We start from the raw sequence: 18822 nt of genomic DNA on the forward strand, positions 1-18822 counted from the left end.
GCTTAGTGATTTCAAATGTAAAATGCTATACTTAACTTAAAATGGCACATCAAACACATGCTCAACAAGTTTGTAATTCACTCAAGCAAATAACATGTTAAGATAAGATATATGAATTCAACAAATAGTTATGCAACGCCCCGATTTTTGGGCCTGGAAGTATTGGGCCTTGAGTCTGGGTTCGAGTGGAAAACGGCCCGAATAATTTGGATGTTATTATTATTTTGTATGTTTAGTTTAGTAATTAAATAAATTATGAAGGGTTTATGGTGTAGGAAAAAAGGCCCAAGAGTAAATTTAATTCGAGGCAGTTCCTGAATTTTAATTTTGGAGAGAGAGGGTTCTAGCGATATGGGCTTTTAAAATTGAGGTGGTAAAATAGGACACAAAAAGATCTATGGAAAATTGGCATGTGGCGCCACAGGTGTTTGGGGAGTGACGTGTGGATGTTTAGAGGGAGCCAGAGTTCAAGTCACAAGGTAAGCGTATTGTTACTTTTTTTTTGTGCATGTGCCAGGCATGTGATAGAACTTAAGTGGAAAATCGGCTAGGGCTTTAGGAAGGTTGGGCTGTGGGTCTGAATGGCCATTAAGGCAAGATTTATTTTCTTTTTGTTTTGCTGAATTAGGGTTAGCCACCTAGAGCCTTCCCATTCATTCTATTCTCTTCTCAATATCGCAAAAAGCAGAAAATGCAAAGTTAGATCTCCTGAGTGTCGAATTCTTCCTTCTCTTCTCCTCTCTTCTTCTATTTTCTTTTTCTCCTTCTTTTCTTCTCTAGCTAAAACATTTCTACCATTCTACTCATCTCCTCTTTCATTCCCATTCTTTTCTAAACCTCTATAGCCGATTGCCATAAAAGCCGAAAACCCGAAAGTTGTTTCTTATGCTGATTTCTTCTAGCCAAAATCCTCCTATTTTCTTCATCTCTTTTGGTCGATTTTCACATTGTCTAAACCTTAACCCCTATCGGCAATACCACTGCAAAAACCACCATACCAAATCATCTTCCTCTTCACAATTCCAAAAGCCAAAAACACCATAATTTTTAGGGACGTATAGTCGAATCTTTAGATCTCTAAGATTCAATTTCTGCTAGTGTTTAAGGGCTAAATCTGTATCAGATCTGAGTAGAAACTGAATTGGAATCGTTTTGGTTGAAAGAACTTGAAGTAGGTACTCAAATCTATTCTTTATTTCGAGTTTTAGAAAAGTCGAAATCCTTAAAGACATAGGGAGGCTATCGATTGGAGCTTAAGGCTCTAAGGGTTGTAACAATTGATTTGTTTTGGTGTTAGTGTGATCTAGAGGCTACTGATCGAAGGCTTGGACAAGTGGAACGACTAGATCTAGATCTAGTCTCTAGTTTTGGCAAAGGTAGGATCTCAAGGGCCATAGGTATTGATGGCCGGTTATGGTAAGTAAGTTTAGGATGGTGGCCATTGTATTTTGATCTGATATGTCTAGTGACCGATTGTAGGATATCATGGGAGATTTCGGTAGCAGTTGTCGCAAATCAGGTGTGTAAACGACACCCACTAGTAGACTAGATCGGTAAAAGTCGAAAAGTCGAAATGCCGAAAAGCCGGTATTTCGAGAACTTGCGAGCGTGCGAGCGCTCGTGGGATTGTTTGTGTTGATAATTTTGGTAACTTCAACGATAAGATTGCAGAGTGCGTAATTTTGTGCACTTCGGTATATTTGGGCTTCGATGGGCCGAAATTGGGTAATGGGCTAACGGGCCTATTTCGGTAAAAACGTCCGGTAAGTATTCTGAAGACACGTTAATAACTGTAATGAGCATGAAACCTTAAAAAGACTGATAAAATTACTGAAATACCTCTGTAAGGTTGAATTATCGTAATACCCCTAAAGGGGTAAGTTTACGATTATGCCTCTCGAGGGTAAATAACTGTTCTTATGCTATAATCTGACTGTCTTTCTGAAACATGCCTTGTTAATTGTATATTCTCTATATACATGTCATACTGCATGGGGTTGGGTTTTGTTATGGAGGAAGAACTCGTTCTGGTGGCTGTGCCACATATTCTGATATAAGCAGCTTTGCTGCGAATTATAGTTAGTGTCGCAACCGGTACTAACACTGTAAGTGTAGGGATGGCATCGGTGATTTATTCCCCGCAGGAAGTGTAGGGACGGACGGAGGCAAGTGCAGGGTTGGATGGGGTTATCGTGCATTAATCATATGAGACTGTTTTATTATGGGCCAACTGTATTGAAATGGGCCCAACTATGTTAATATGGGCAAGGACCAATATATCTCGACTTGTAATAGGGCTACGGCCCAGATTGATACTGATATGGGCTAGGCCCAATATACTCTGATATTGTAAGGGGCTATGGCCCAGATTAATATTGATATGGACTAAGACCCAGTTAACTCTGATTTCTGAATAGGGCTTAGGCCCAGTAAAGCTTGAACTGATTTGGGCTCTGGTTAGGATACTTTACACACTGAGTTTTCCAAACTCACCCCCTTTTTCCCATCTTTGCAGGTGAGCCTTAGATCGGTGGACTTGGAACTGGAGGGATTCAGAGTGGCCATGTGGACTGTTTAAAATAAGTGTTTATACTTTCACTTTTATTTTAGATTATTTCCTTTATGTTTTCCGGTTTTTAATTTGAAATAAGGCCGCTTTAATTATTTTTAATTGTTTTTAGTATGTTTTGTTAGCTTAGATATGATATTGTTTTAATGGTTTGAAATTAAATAGCTCTAAGGCGCGTTTTAAAAAGGTTACTTGATTTCAAAATATCGCGTTAATAAAGCAAAGCTTCTGCAACGAAAACGTTTTCAAAATTAATAACCTTTCCAAATAGTTTTAAACGAATTGGTTTTCCCTAAACAATCACTCAGTTAAAGTGTGGCAATGGTTATATGCATGTCTAGGATTGGATCCGTGGAGAGCTGGGTACTTAAGCAGTACCTCCTCTTTTCTGGCATCCTACTTGGTGCACAGCTCCCATTCACTTTAATCTATAACGAAGATATTCTTTAAACACTAAGAAAGACTTTAGATAAAACATGACTTTTCTAGTAACGCTTCAATGTGACACGCCGGATTCGATCATAACGTCTGGGCCGGGTTTGGGGTGTTACATTTGTGGTATCAGAGCCCGGTTGCAACAACTCGACTGTGGATCAAGGTCCGAACAACTTTTCAAAAAACTTTGCTAAACTTAGGCCCAATAAGGGTATTTTGGAAACGGTTTTGGAAAATTCTTTTCAAAGATATTTTACAAGGTATACATGTTTTAAGGTTCAATCTTAAAATGGTTTAAGTTTTTCTGGGTTTCTGAAATTTGATAACCGAAGAAGTGGCACACTGAATACCCGGCACCAAGTCTGTAAGTATTTTTTATTCTGTACTGTACTGATATATTGCTATACTACTATAGATAGTATTGAGACCCTACTATGATTCTATAGTTAGGGTAATACTGAAACTGTAGAAACTGAGACAGTAGGGAAAACTGAAAACTTTAGAAGACTGAGACTGTAGCTAGGATACGATACTGCGAAAACAAGAACTTTGAAATGCTCTTTATGCATAGAACATCTGTATAAATACTGAAATTTTTGAATCGAGATGTTGGTAGTTATTGTTATGCATGCTGATAATGTAGAGTGTTGATATGGATTCTGAGGGTAAACGAAGTCTGCCAACATCGGGTAGCGGTAACTCAGAGCTTGGGACTAAGGCACTGGCCGAGTTAGTAAGGAAAGTGGTAGAGGAAGTATTGGAGACCAAGGTTAAGGAAATTAGGGAAACACTTCAAGCAGGGTGCTTGGAGTGTAAGAAGAGGAAGGATTTGAGTTCTCAGAAGACTGAGCCTCGTTCTGTGAAACATGTTAAGATACGACCAAACTTTCCAACCTGCAAGAACTGCAATGGGTGTCATCTGGGTGAATGCCATAGGAAGACAGGAGCATGCTTTAGATGTGGGTCCAAGGAGCATCGAGCACAAGATTGCCAAGCTTATTTTATTTAAGTGTGTGTTACGAGTTGTATGCGTACTTGATAGATATTTCTTTACTTTGGTAATTAGACGTTCTGGGTCGTACTAAGAATTATTTTTAATTAGAGTGCGCAGCAGAAGCATAATGGTTTGACTTGAGTAATATGGTTAGTTGATAGTTTGAAAATTTCGAGGACAAAATTTCTTTAAGGGGAGTAGAGTTGTAACGCCCCAATTTTTGGGCCTGGAATTATTAGGCCTTGAGTCTAGGTTCGGATGGAAAATGGCCCAAATAATTTGGATGTTATTATTATTATTTCATATGTTTAGTTTAGTAATTAAATAAATTACGAAGGGTTTATGGTGTGGGAAAAAAGGCCTAAGAGTAAATTTAATTCGAGGTAATTCCTGAATTTTAATTTTGGAAAGAGAGGGTTCTAGCAATATGGGCTTTTAAAATTAAGGTGGTAAAATAGGACATAAAAAGATCTGTGGAAAAGTGGCATGTGGCACCACCTAGGTGTTTGGGGAGTGACATGTGGATGTTTAGGGGGAGCCAGAGTTCAAGTCACAAGGTAACCGTATTATTACTTTTTTTTTTTTTTGTGCATGTGCTAGGCATGTGATAGAGCTTAAGTGGAAATTCAGCTAGGGCTTTAGGAAGGTTGGGCGGTGGGTTTGAATGGCCATTAGGGCAAGCTTTATTTTCTTTTTGTTTTGCCGAATTAGGGTTAGCCACCTAGAGCCTTCCCTTTCATTCTATTCTCTTCTCAGTGTCGCAAAAAGACAAAAACGTAAAGTTAGATCTCCTGAGTGCCGAATTCTTCCTTCTCTTCTCCTCTCTTCTTCTATTTTCTTTTTCTCCTTCTTTTCTTCTCTAGCCGAAACATTCCTACCATTTTACTCATCTCCTCTTTCATTCCCGTTCTTTTCTAAACCTCTATAGCCGATTGCCATAAAAGCCGAAAACCCAAAAGTTGTTTCTTGTGCCGATTTCTTCTGGCCAAAATCCTCCTATTTTCTTCATCTCTTTTGGTCAATTTTCACATCCTCTAAACCTCAACCCCTGTCGGCAATACCACTGCAAAAACCACTATACCAAATCATCTTCCTCTTCACAGTTCTAAAAGCCGAAAACACCATAGTTTTTAGGGACATATAGCCGAATCTTTAGATCTATAAGATTCGATTTTTGCTAGTGTTTAAGGGCTAGATCTGCATCAGATCTGAGTAGAAACTGAAGTGGAATTGTTTTGGTTGAAAGAACCTGAGGTAGGTACTCAAATCTATTCTTTATTTCGGGTTTTAGAAAAGTCGAAATCCCTAAAGGCATAGGGAGGCTGTCGATTGGAGCTTAAGGCTCTAAGGGTTGTAACAATTGATTTTTTTTTGTGTTAGTGTGATCCAGAGGCTACTGATTGAAGGCTTGGACAAGTGGAACGACTAGATCTAGATCTAGTCTCTAGTTTTGGCAAAGGTAGGATCTCAAGGGCCATAAGTATCGATGGCCGATTATGGTAAGTAAGTTTATGATGGTTGCCATTGTATTTTGGATCTAATATGTCTAGTGATTGATTGTAAGATATCGTGGGAGATTTCGGTAGCAGTTGTCACCAATCAGGTGTGTAAACTACACCCACTAGTAGACTAGATCGGCAAAAGCTAAAAAGCCGGCATTTCGAGAACTTGCGAGCGTGCGAGCGCTCGTGAGATTGTTTTTATTGATAATTTTGGTAACTTCAACGATAAGATTGCAGAGTGCACAATTTCCTGCACTTCGGTATATTTGGGCTTCGATGGGCCGAAATTGGGTAATGGGCTAACGGGCCTATTTCGGTAAAAACGTCCAGTAAGTATTCTGAAGACACGTTAATAACTGTAATGAGCATGAAACCCTAAAAAAACTGATAAAATTACTGAAATACCTCTGTAAGGTAGAATTATCGTAATACCCTTAAAGGGGTAAGTTTACGATTATGCCCTTCGAGGGTAAATAACTGTTCTTACGCTATAATCTGACTGTCTTTCTGAAGCATGCCTTGTTAATTATATATTCTCTGCATACATGTCATACTGCATGGGGTTGGGTTTTGTTATGGAGGAAGAACTCATTCTGGTGGCTGTGCCACATATTCTGATATAAGCAGCTTTGCTGCGGATTATAGTTAGTGCCGTAACCGGTGCTAACACTGTAAGTGTAGGGATGGCGTCAGTGATTTATTCCCCACAGGAAGTGTAGGGATGGACGGAGGCAAGTGCAAGGTTGGATGGAGTTATTGTGCATTAATCATATGAGACTGTTTTGTTATGGGCCAACTGTATTGAAATGGGCCCAACTGTGTTAATATGGGCAAAACCCAATATATCTCGACTTGTAATAGGGCTACGGCCCAGATTGATACTGATATGGGCTAGGCCCAGTATACTCTGATATTGTAAGGGGCTATGACCCAGATTAATATTGATATGGGCTAAGGCTCAGTTAACTCTGATTTCTGAATAGGGCTTAGGCCCAGTAAAGCTTGAACTGATTTGGGGTTTGGTTGGGATACTTTACACACTGAGTTTTCCAAACTCACCCCCTTTTTTCCCATCTTTGCAGGTGAGCCTTAGATCGGTGGACTTGGCTGGAGGGATTCAGAGTGGCCATGTGGACTGTTTAAAATAAGTGTTTATACCTTCACTTTTATTTTAGGTTATTTCCTTTATGTTTTCGGGTTTTTAATTTGTAATAAGGTCGCTTTAATTATTTTTAATTGTTTTTAGTATGTTTTGTTAACTTAGATATGATATTGTTTTAATGGTTTGAAATTGAATAGCTCTAGGGCGCATTTTAAAAAGGTTACTTGATTTCAAAATATCGCGTTAACAAAACAAAGCTTCCGCAACGAAAACGTTTTCAAAATTAATAACCTTTCCAAATGGTTTTAAACGAATTGGTTTTCCCTGAACAATCACTCAGTTAAAGTGTGGCAATGGTTGTGTGCATGTCTAGGATTAGATCCGTGGAGAGCTGGTTACTTAAGCAGTCTAATTGACTCACCACCTCTTTTTTGGCATCCTACCTAGTGCACAGCTCCCATTCACTTTAACCTATAACGAAGATATTCTTTAAACACTAAGAAAGACTTTAGATAAAACATGACTTTTCTAGTAACGCTTCAATGCGACACGCCGGATTCGGTCGTAACGTCTGGGCCGAGTTTGGGGTGTTACAAGTTAAAGCACATGGGCATACAAGTTTCAAATCATTAATCCTTCATTTATTCATTAAATTCATAAAGTTTAAGTTCATAGCAAGTTTCCACTCAACAACAAATAATAAAATAATATATATGTGTGTTCTAGAATTTAATATTACTCATTCATTTTTATAATTCATTTTATTTTTATATTATCTTTATATTTTGAATTTATACCCATTGTAACCTCAGCAAAATAACACTCGAACACTATGAGAAATCCACATACACCAAAGAGCACCGAGGTGCTATGCTCAAAGGCAACATAACTTCAAATATCATAAATGCCTTCGAAGAGGTACGTGAGTCCAATGGTCTGCAACAAATGTTCAACCAAAGGGTAACATATACACACATCTTATTTATTAATGTCCACATCGTCTTTTCTTAAATTTATAGTCAAATTCCATCTTTTTCAATTCCTTACACACATAATTTCATACTCGCAACTCATTCTTGCACTTCTTAATATAATTATACTTATTAAGTATAGCAAAATAAATCTTCAATATCATATCATATTCATAATAACATAATAACATTAACATATAGCATAGCATACATGATGTTGAACATGTCTAACACATAAAATTACCTTAAATACATATACAAGATACGTTAATGCACACGCACAAGCAAAGAAGTATAGTAAGTTCCATAATAACTTACCTTTCTAGACAACAACATAAAGGAGTGGCAGCTTCAATAACTTTTACTCCAATTTAACTTTCGTTCCTTTGCTATAGTCCTCCCTAGAAACTTTTTTATCTTTAATAATCATACAAACTTTATAAATACACAGTCAAAATCATGACATCACATTGAATAGCCATTAAATGGTTGAACAACTTATTTAAAATATATAATGTAACAGCCTATTTTTCAGTGGTGTTGGAAATGGTGGTTTCGAAACTTCATTTTTAATGTCTCAGTTCGTAAAGATAATTATTTAATATCTACGAGGTAAGTATAAAGTTTAATTAAAGTTTGGTCCCTTAATTTTGTCAATCGAATAGTTAATTAATGTACAAAGACTAAATTGTAAAAGTTGTAAAAGTTAATTGCTATAGATTTTTAATTACCTGAAGGATAAACTACCACTACAGAAAAACAGACTTTTAGCTGCGCTTTTTTGGCCTTTAGCGGCGCTTATAACTATTTGCGGCTTTTTTACAAGCGTCGCAAAAAACGCCGCTATAGGAAACGCCGTAAAAATTTGCTGCGTTTATTTGAAAAAGAACACCACAAAAGATCATGACTTTTAGCAGCGTTTGTGGGAAAAGCACCGCTAAAAGTCATGGCTTATAGCAGCATTTGTTAAGGACATCATGTACTACAGCAAAAGGACATCATGTGGCATCTATTGTGGATGAACTCGATAAACAAACCAATGAGCTAGAAAAAACTGTCAAAATTCAACAATACCACAGCAAGAAAAAACAGCAGAAAAAAGGACTACAGCAAGAACTGTCTACCTCTATTTCAGCAATCAGCTTTCTTGCAACTTTTGTCAATAGATAGTACACCTATAACTGAGAACAGTTAAATATTAGGTAAGATAAAATATTACAGCAACCATGCTAAAATTCAAGAGAACACTAACCTTAATAAGCTTCCCTAAACAGTAGGTTCAACACCAAGCTTCAAAGACATAATCAAAGACATAATGAACACATTAAACATTATAAGTGTCTATTAGTTTTGCAGAAAATGACTTCTAGAAACGATGTCCTCATTTACTAGTATTTCTTTCAAGAGAGTGGTCATTGAAAAATTAACCCATTTCTTCTAGAAAATGTCTTAAGCTTTAAGCACTATAGATCCCATACGAATTGAGTTCGATCCCACTTTAAAGCAAAGCATAAAAAAGAAATCCTAAGTATTGTTCAATCCCTTTTATATCAATAGAAATTTGCAGACTTGTATCAATTTTTGGTTGGATAAATTCAACCAAACAATCTGATTTTAGTTAAATAATTTATAACTGATTAAGTAGAAAAAAGTGGTTGGAAGAAAATATTAACTTACTTTGGACTCAGGGGTCAAATTTAATGTCTGTTTTAATACAAACAAAACTAATGATTAAAGGATAATGATAAATACAGAATGGGATGGTCAAAATTCAATGGTTAGTAGCACTTTAAAAGATGGTGATATGTATGAACCCTAATAAATTAATTAATCAAATTTTGTTACATGTCAATGTCATTTGCAATTTGGTTTTAGAAGAGGATTGGATCAAACTTATATTTTGCATGAAATTTGGTGGGATGTCATTACCATGATATCATGACATTTTTATGTCTATACATCAAGATTTTGATGCCCGTGAGTCCATATTGCATCAAAATAAAAGAGGTTGCCATTCATTAAATTAATAAGATAAAAAATAAATTAAGGTTAGAAACATTAAAATTATTTGATATTTTTAATTTAAATTTAAATAAACAATTATTTAAGCATAAAAATATATCAGTACCAAATATTGATTCTTTTTCATTAAAAATCCAGGCTTATGTTTTAAATCTATACATTCTTAGAGTTCTCGATAGCAACAGCTTTTAGAATTCGTGAATCAACCAATCAGTAGGTGTAAGAAAAAATACTGTCACTGCATGTTTGTTACATTTCTTTTTCCAAATCATTATGTTTTATGTTATACACATACATAAATCAAATACAGCATGAGATTAAAAATGAGTAAAAAGAAATACCTCGAGAAAATATCCATCAAGCATTTAGAAACCTTTTTAAACCCAATATTGGAAAGCTATTAACCTGCAAATAAAGTAACAAAAATTTACATGAAATCTGTAATCAAAGTCAAAAACGATAAAGGAAGTATTCACGAAGAGAACCATAATTTTAACCACAATAATCAAACGTAAAACTATAAAAGCTTAATTTTAACAACAGATTTGAGAAATAAATTAAATAAAAATATTACATGCAAAATGAAGAAACCATGAGTAAACAATGATGAAAACAATGTTGAACCATAAGGAGTAAACAAAAATATTACATGCAAAATATTACATCCAATTAGTAACGAAGAAAAACAAAGGAGGGAGATATGATTAATATAAAATATTGTATCATAGAATCAGATGAACCATAAGGAGTAAACAATGATGAACTACAAAAAGAGGAAAACAAATTTGTATCCAAATTACACGTTTAGTGTAGCAGAGAATTTTTCAAATGCTTCCAAAATTGACAGCACAGACGCAATGGTTTCGGGGAAGTTCATAGCAAGCGAGACGAGAGGAAAAGGAAAAGAGTTAGGATTTCAGAGATGGGGGAACAAATTTCAGGAAAAAAGTATGGGGAAAAAAGGGGATTTGGGGAAATGTTAGGAATTTCGGGTTTGGGGAATTAGGGGAGGATTTGGGTAGAAAGAAAGTGTTGTTCTTTGTTTTAGGGATTTAAGGATGGAAGAACTGAAATGGGGGAAATGACTTAGCAAAAAATTGTACTGATTTCGGGTAAGGGGATAAACTTCAGGGGAAAAAAACAACATCATTTCAAATAAGGAAAATTTGCGGCGTTTTCATCAAAGCGCCGCTAATGATACCTATTGTGGCGTTTTTAAACAAGCGCCGCTAATACCCAACATGCAGACATTGTAAACAACGAGGTTTAGAACAATTTATTTGCGGCGTTTATATAAAGCGCCGCTAAATGAGACCTGTTGCTGTGTTTTTGTCAAAGCGCCACTAATACGACAAATATTGCCATCGAAAACGACGACGTTTGAGACGACTAATTTGTGGCATTTTAAACAGTGCACCGCTATTGGAGACCTTTTGCGGTGTTTTAGGCGAAGCACCGCTAATGCCACTTTTATCTACACTACAAAACGACGCCGTTCAAAATTAAAGTGAATTACAATTTATGGCGTTTTTATAGAAACACCGCTAATGCCACTAATATTCACAGAAAACAACGCTGTTTTTCATTAATGTATAATTAAATCTTGTGGCATTTTTTTAAAAATGTCGCTATTGCCTATCATTTGCGGCGTTTTTATATAAACGCAGCTAATGCCTTTGATATAAAAAAATATTTAAAAATTGATCAAAATTTAAAACTATTTAAAATTTCTTTTAAATTATATCTAAATAATGTTAGTGTGATGAATGTTAGTGTAGTACAAAATATATATTTTATATATTTATATTAGGTGTAGTACAAAATTACAAGAATCTCATAAAATTCCAAATATTGCTTCAGTCCAAATATTGCTTCAGTCTTCAACAGTATACCTTAAACTTAATTTAAACCTCAAACCATAAACTTACACTCTAAACCCTAACTATAGTTGAAACTTTAATTTTGATTTAATACACATTTTAAAAACAAATACATCAATATATTTTTATATTGAATAAATATAAATATTATGTGTATGCAATATATAAATTAATTAAATAAAATATGATGCTATTTATATCAATAATTGTGTTAATATTTTACAAGATCTAGATCAAATTACAGTTCATGTACACAATTGCCCACTAAACCACTTTTCATCTGAGCTATTTGGGATTTAACCCATTTTGATATATATTCTTTTAAAATAATAATTTATATATATAACTTATTTATATTTATCTTCTAAATTAAAATCCAAAATTATACTCTAAACTCGAAACCCTAAACTTAAGACCCAAAGTATAAACCCCAAACCCTAAACCACAAACACAAAACCCCATACTTTAAACCCCAAAATCATACACCATAACCCCTAAACCAACCATAAATCCAAGACCATAAAGCCCAAACTATAAACTCTAAAAACCGTTAACCCAAAACCATAATCCTAGACATATTTTTGGGAATTCGTGTGGCCAATGTTAGTTTAGTACAAAACATATACTTATATTCTTATATTAAATAATATGGGTATAGTACAAAATGGCATGAATCTCAGTAAAATCCAAATGTTCTTCAGTTCTAATAGTATCCTTTCCTTGAACCTTAATCCTAAACTTACACCCTAATTAAATAGAATCTTAATATATATTAGAAGTTCTTATATATATATTACAAGGGACAAAAGTAATTAAAATAGAATTTTAATGCTTACTAAAACCCTAAAGTAAAGTAATTTTTATCATTAATCATAACCTCTAATCCCTAATAGCATAACCCATAAAACCATGAACATTAATATTAATTCAACCCTAATACCTAAAACAATAAACCCCAAAACTCAAACTCTAAAACATAAACCCATAACCCAAAATAATAAACATTATATCATAAACCCTAAAACTCTAAATTAACCATAGACATTAAACCTAAAATTCATTACCTTAAACCTTAAAATAACATAATTTTTTGCTAAAACGCCGCAATGATTCACATTTTGCGGCGTTTTAAAACAAACGCCGCTAATTCTCGATATATTACGGCGTTTTACAGAAAACGCCGCTAATGCCTCTATAGCTCACCAATAGACATTGTCGTTTTGCTCAGCACTTTTACGGCGCTTTTATACAAGGGCCGCTAATGCTTCACTTGTAGCGGCGTTTTTAAAGAAACACCGCTAATGCTTGATTATTTGCGGCGTTTGTTACATAAACATCGTTAATAGTAATCTTTTGCGGCGTTCTTTTCACAAGAGCCACTATAGCTCTAGCCTTTAGCGGCTTTTTTCTTCAAGCGCCACTAATGTACATCTGTTGTGGCATTTTTTGTCCAAACGCCACTAAAAGTCTATTTTGCTGTAGTGTACATACGATGGTAGTGGATAGTTAGAATCCATTAACTTAGGTTAATTAAGATTAAAAGTTAATTAATTAAGGTTTACTAAGTTAAGTAAATGATTAATGAATTAATGAAAGTATATATATTAATTTAAGTGAAAATATGTTCATCTTTTTGTTTCTTTTTCTTCTTTAACCATCTTTAGCTAAGAAAAACAAAGGGAGAAGGGTTTTTAAGTTCAAACTTTTGATTGATAAATGGTATGTGATTTTAAGTTTGTTTCTTGTATTTTTTTATGTTTTTGAGGTCTCAAGAGCTTAATTTAGCTAGCTGTGTATCAATTTGTAAAACTATTAAATTTTTCAAAAGTTTCCATGTTGATTTCTTGAAGTTTTTTATACTAAATGGTTAGATTATAAGCTCAGAAGTGAAAAAGGACTAGTTTGTAAAGTTTAATTGATAGTTTTTTAACATAGGGACTAAAGTAAATGAATTTTGGAATTGGTGTAATATTTCGGTAATTATAGGTAATAGATGATTATAGAAGGATGTAATTGAGATCGGTTTCAAAATCAAAACTCAAATTTGAAAGTTATGGTAAATTCAATTTTAAGAACTAAATTAAATAAAATGAACAACTTTAGGGAACATTTGAAAAGTGAAACTGAACTAACTTATGCTTATAATGTGATGAAGTAAGGTGTTTGGAATTGATAAATTGAAATGGATTATTGTATGGATCGAGAATTGAATCAATCAATGGATAATCGACGAAAAAACAAATTTGTGAATGAGTTCTCGACATCTTGTTTGTTGTTGTTTTTTTCTAGGTAAGTTCATATGGAACTTACTATGTTATTTATGTTATGTTTGAATTTTATTATAATGTCTATTAGTTTAGGTTAATTGTAATTTTGACCGTTTTGGCATCTAAAGTACTAAATTGTGAAGTATGAAAAATGTTGTTCTTACGTATAGATACGATGTACTGAATGGATATGAAATGTTTATATGCTTAGATATGACGACATTTCAAGGATTGAAATGATTTGAATATTGTAATAATGTCCATGTAAACTTAGTAAACAATTAGGATACGGATGATATGTCATTTGGGTCCAAATGGAAATAAGGTGTTTGATTAGGGATTTCTTTAACGATGGCTAGAGATTTAGCATGTATTGCGGAATCACTGAAGCCAACCTTAAATTAAAGCTTGTGTGAGCAGCCCAAATATGTCAGCTTATGTGAGTAAATCAGTTTCGTGTTTTTGGGTCTATAAAAGAGCTTCCGTAAGCATGATTTAGGCTTGGATTTAATTGTATATTATAATGTGAATGTGTTTATGACATGATGGAATGTTTGAATGATTTATTTATGGTGTATTTGATGGTAGTTGCTTTGGCAGTGACTATAACATCCCGTTACTCGAACCCAATGTTCAGATCGGGCGAAGAATGTTATATATAATATGAAATGAGAAGATGGAATGCTAAAATGAGAAGAGCTCTCACCAAAATCTAATCTTTCTCACACTAATATAGTTTCTCACCCCATTTTTATAAATCCAAGACGATGACATAAAGCTCAAATATGGTTTCTTTAAAAGGATTTTATAATAAAAATGTGAAAAATGGTGGAATTTTGAAGAAAAAAAAAAGGGTAAGAGATGTCTGTAGCGACGTAAAAATTTTCGCTTTCGGTCGCTAATTGTGGCGATTTATTAAACATTTGAAAACCAATTTTCGATTTTAAAAAAGAAGGAGTCGCCACCGATCTTTTTCCGAGGTGTGACCGGACACCTAATAAATCCTCCTTTTTTAGAAAAGAAAACTTATTCTTGCACAAAAATGAAGTCCGAATTTAGGTCTACGTCAAAAGCCAGAGTAAAGTTGGGTTCGGGAGTCAATTATGTGCGAGGAAGGTGTTAGCACCCTCGCGACGCCCAAAATTAGTATCTTATTAAACAAGCGTTGTCTTAATTTTCAAAAGTGCAAGTTCAAAGTAAGATTTAATCATGATCTGATTGAAAAGACGAGAAATTTCAATTCTTTTGATTTTTGAGAAGGACATACCGTTTTAACACGAGTCGATTAATTTTCACCCAACATAGCGATGAAATCGATGGCTTAATGTTAAATCGGTACGTTGCCTTGATTATTGAAATTAATTAGAAAACAAGAATATGGTTTTCGAAGTAATGCAAAGCAAATTAATAAATAAATAATAAATAAAAGACAAATCTAGGGTACATTGAAGCGAATATAAATGTGACAATAATATTATAAACAATAAAGATATATATGATACTAGAATTAAATATGAAATGGAAATAATGAATGTAGATACATGATATTAAGAGTATGTATGTAAACTATATATAATGTTTGATAGTAAGAATATAACTAATAATGTTAAAATATATACATAATATATACATATATACATATGAAAAATGTGTGCACATGACGTATATGAAAAATATATACATAGTAATATAAAATAATAAGTGATAATAGTAAAAATAATGGGTATAATAATTATAATGATATACTGAAAATAATACTATATATAAAATATGCATACAAGTATAATAAAATATATGTCTTGATATTAATAACAAACCTAGTAGGAATAAAATAAATGTAATAATGATATATACACAATATGGTATTAAGAATATATATATATATATATATATATATATACACAATATAATATTTAAAATATATACATAAGATGGTATAAAACATGTACATGGAAATGTATAAGAAATATACATAATTAGTAATATTAAAATATATACATAACATACATAAAACATGTACAATATATACATACCTTAGAAATGATAATAATAAAAAAAACTACTTTGTACACTACACAAATATATACACACACATATATATACATATATAAATAATAGTATTAGAAATATACAATATAATATTATAAATATACATATAATAGTATAAAAATATATAACTAATAATATTAAAATATATAATAATATATAAAAATATAATATTGAAAACATATATATATAACATATATGAAGAATATATAATATAATATTTAAACATTTACATAATATATACATATTAGAAATAAATAACGACTAATAATAATAATAATATTAGAAATAATAATGAAATATATAAAAGAAAATATAATATAATAGTAATATTAAAATAAAGTAATTAAAATAGTACTATATATAAACATATATACATACATATATAATATACATACACTAATATTAATAATAATAATAATAAAGCAGAAATAATAATAGTTAGTAATTATAATACGTTAGAAAATAATTAATATGTTAATAAAAATAATAGTAATGAAAATAATACTAACAGTAATAATAAAGATAATAATAGAAATAAAATAATAGTAATAATATTAATAATATGTAAAAAAAAAGAAATGAAAATAAACGAAAAAAGGACTAAATCGAACTAAGAACAGAATTTTGGGGCAAATTTTAAAAGAAATAAAGGGCAAAGAGCCAAAATGAAAACGCGGGCAACTCTGGGGGACCAAAAGAGCAATATTCCCTCCTCCTAAAACGCCACGCATGGCAGAGGACTAGATCACAAAGCGCGACAAACTTCGGGGCCTAATTAGGAAATATTAAAAACTCAATTGCGAAAACATGAAAAGGCGGAAGGGCCAATCGCACAATTAGACCATCAAACAAAAAACACGCGGATCCTAGGGTAAGACGGGTCGGGTCGGATCGGGTTAGGCCAAAACGACGTCGTTTTGGGGCTTAAGTATAGTCCCCAAAACGATGTCATTTTGGAAGGCTATAAACAAGCTCAATTTCAGAAAAAAAAATCATTTGTAAAGGGAAGGGAGAAAAAAAAAAGAAAGAGAAAAGGAGAGAAGAAGAGAGAGGAGGGAGAGGGGAGGGATTCCGGCGTGGGGGGCACTTGGTCCGGTCATGGGACCTCCATGTGTCATGTTGAGCCCGCCACCACTTGCACGTGTGGTAGAAAGTTCAAAAGGTAAAATTTTTTTTTTTGAAAATTTTCTTTTTTTATGTTAATATGTTCTATATATATATATAGGTAAAAAAGGGGTCTGAAAACGAAATTAAAAATAGAAAAAAATAAAAAATCACCTTAATGTTTGATGTCTGTGTTTTGATTACTGGATTAATGCTATTCTTGTGTTTTCCTTGTATATTTTTTTGAATTTGCTTGTATATTAGAATCCTTGGTGTTGAGACCAAAATCCCCCTATTGTTTTGATTTCTTCTCGGCTTTATAGCCGATTACAATAGTAGAAAAATATTGTTTTTCTTTGTCATTCTCTATTTGTCTGCTTCTGTCTTGGTGCTTGCTTCACTTTGCAGGTGTCAGATGACCCTCAGAGGCATGGTGGCATGCGTGGTGGCTCCGCATGCGAGGGGCGTGGTGGCCGACATAGTGGCATGGAGAGCTGGGGCGCCAGGGTATGGGGCTGATGGCTGGTGTCAGAACAAGTGGAAGCCGAAAATGGGGCTAGGGTTTCGGTTGTAAATGGGCTAGTTTACGGTTTGTGAATTGGGTATGGGTAGTTTGGTTTTGGGCTTGTCGGGCCATTGTAAAAAAGGACTATTTATTTTGGTTTATTTGTAAATGGACTGGGCCAAAATTGGCCTATAACAGCTGCCCCTCTTTGCTCATTATCGTATAACGGGAATAGAGCAAAGACATAATGAAAGGCCAATTTTGCTCCGTCTTGCCGAGTCTTGACTTCATTGGTGCTCTTCTTGTTCAGGTAGTCTCTTTCCAGTCCACCGTATTGTAGTTTTGGTTCAATCCATTGCATCTTTCGGTATGACTTGTAGCTTCAATTTACTCGCATCTTTAAGGATATAAAATTCGTTGTGATCTGCTCTTCTGTAACTTCAGAGAGATGAGATCTGGTATCCTCGATTAGCTCTACTTGTAACTTCGGGGATATAAAATCTGGTGTCTTCAATCAGCTCCAATATTTATTCTTTACTCGGCATGTGATCCTGAGCTCAACTCATTTCTCGCACTAATATGAATTGACTCTTTAAAAATAGACATTAAAAACAGAAATTGAAAATAGCTCAGCATGTGAGCCAAGGCTCAACTCACTTCTCGCAATATGAGTTGGTTTTTGAAACTTAATTTGAAAAGCAGAATTTGAAAATACCTCGACATGTGATCCGAGGCTCCATTCACCTCTTGCAATATGAGTTGATTTTTGAAAACAGAGATCAAAATTACCTCAGCGTGTCCTGAGGCTCAACTCACCTCTCGCAATATGAGTTGATTATCTTGAAAGACAGAAATTGAAATTACCTCAGCGTGTCTTGAGATAGAAATTGAAAATACCTCAACGTGTCTTGAGGCTCAACTCACCTCTAACAATATGAGTTGATTTTTTGAAAGATAGAAATTGAAAATACCTCAACGTGTCTTGAGGCTCAACTCACTTCTTGCAGTATAAGTTGAATTTTTTGAAAGACAGAAATTGAAAATACCTCAACGTGTCTTGAGGCTCAACTCACTTCTTGCAGTATAAGTTGAATTTTGAAACAGAAATAAAAATTATCTCAGCGTGTCCCAAGGCTCAACTCACCTCTCGCAATATGAGTTGATTTTTTTTTTTGAAAGACAGAAATTGAAATTACCTCAGCATGTCCTAAGGCTCAACTCACCTCTCGCAATATGAGTTGATTTTTGAAAGGCAGAAATTGAAAATACCTCAACATGTCAGTCAAGGCTCAACTCACCTCTCGCAATATGAGCTGATTTTTTTGAACCGTAGAAATTAAAGAACAGAAATGGAAAATACCTCAGCGTATGACCCGAGGCTCAACTCACCTCTTGCAATATGAGTTTGTTTTTTAAAAACAG

This window comes from Gossypium arboreum, chromosome 7 (genome assembly GCF_025698485.1).
Source record: "Gossypium arboreum isolate Shixiya-1 chromosome 7, ASM2569848v2, whole genome shotgun sequence".
In the NCBI taxonomy this organism is placed as follows: Eukaryota; Viridiplantae; Streptophyta; class Magnoliopsida; order Malvales; family Malvaceae; genus Gossypium; species Gossypium arboreum.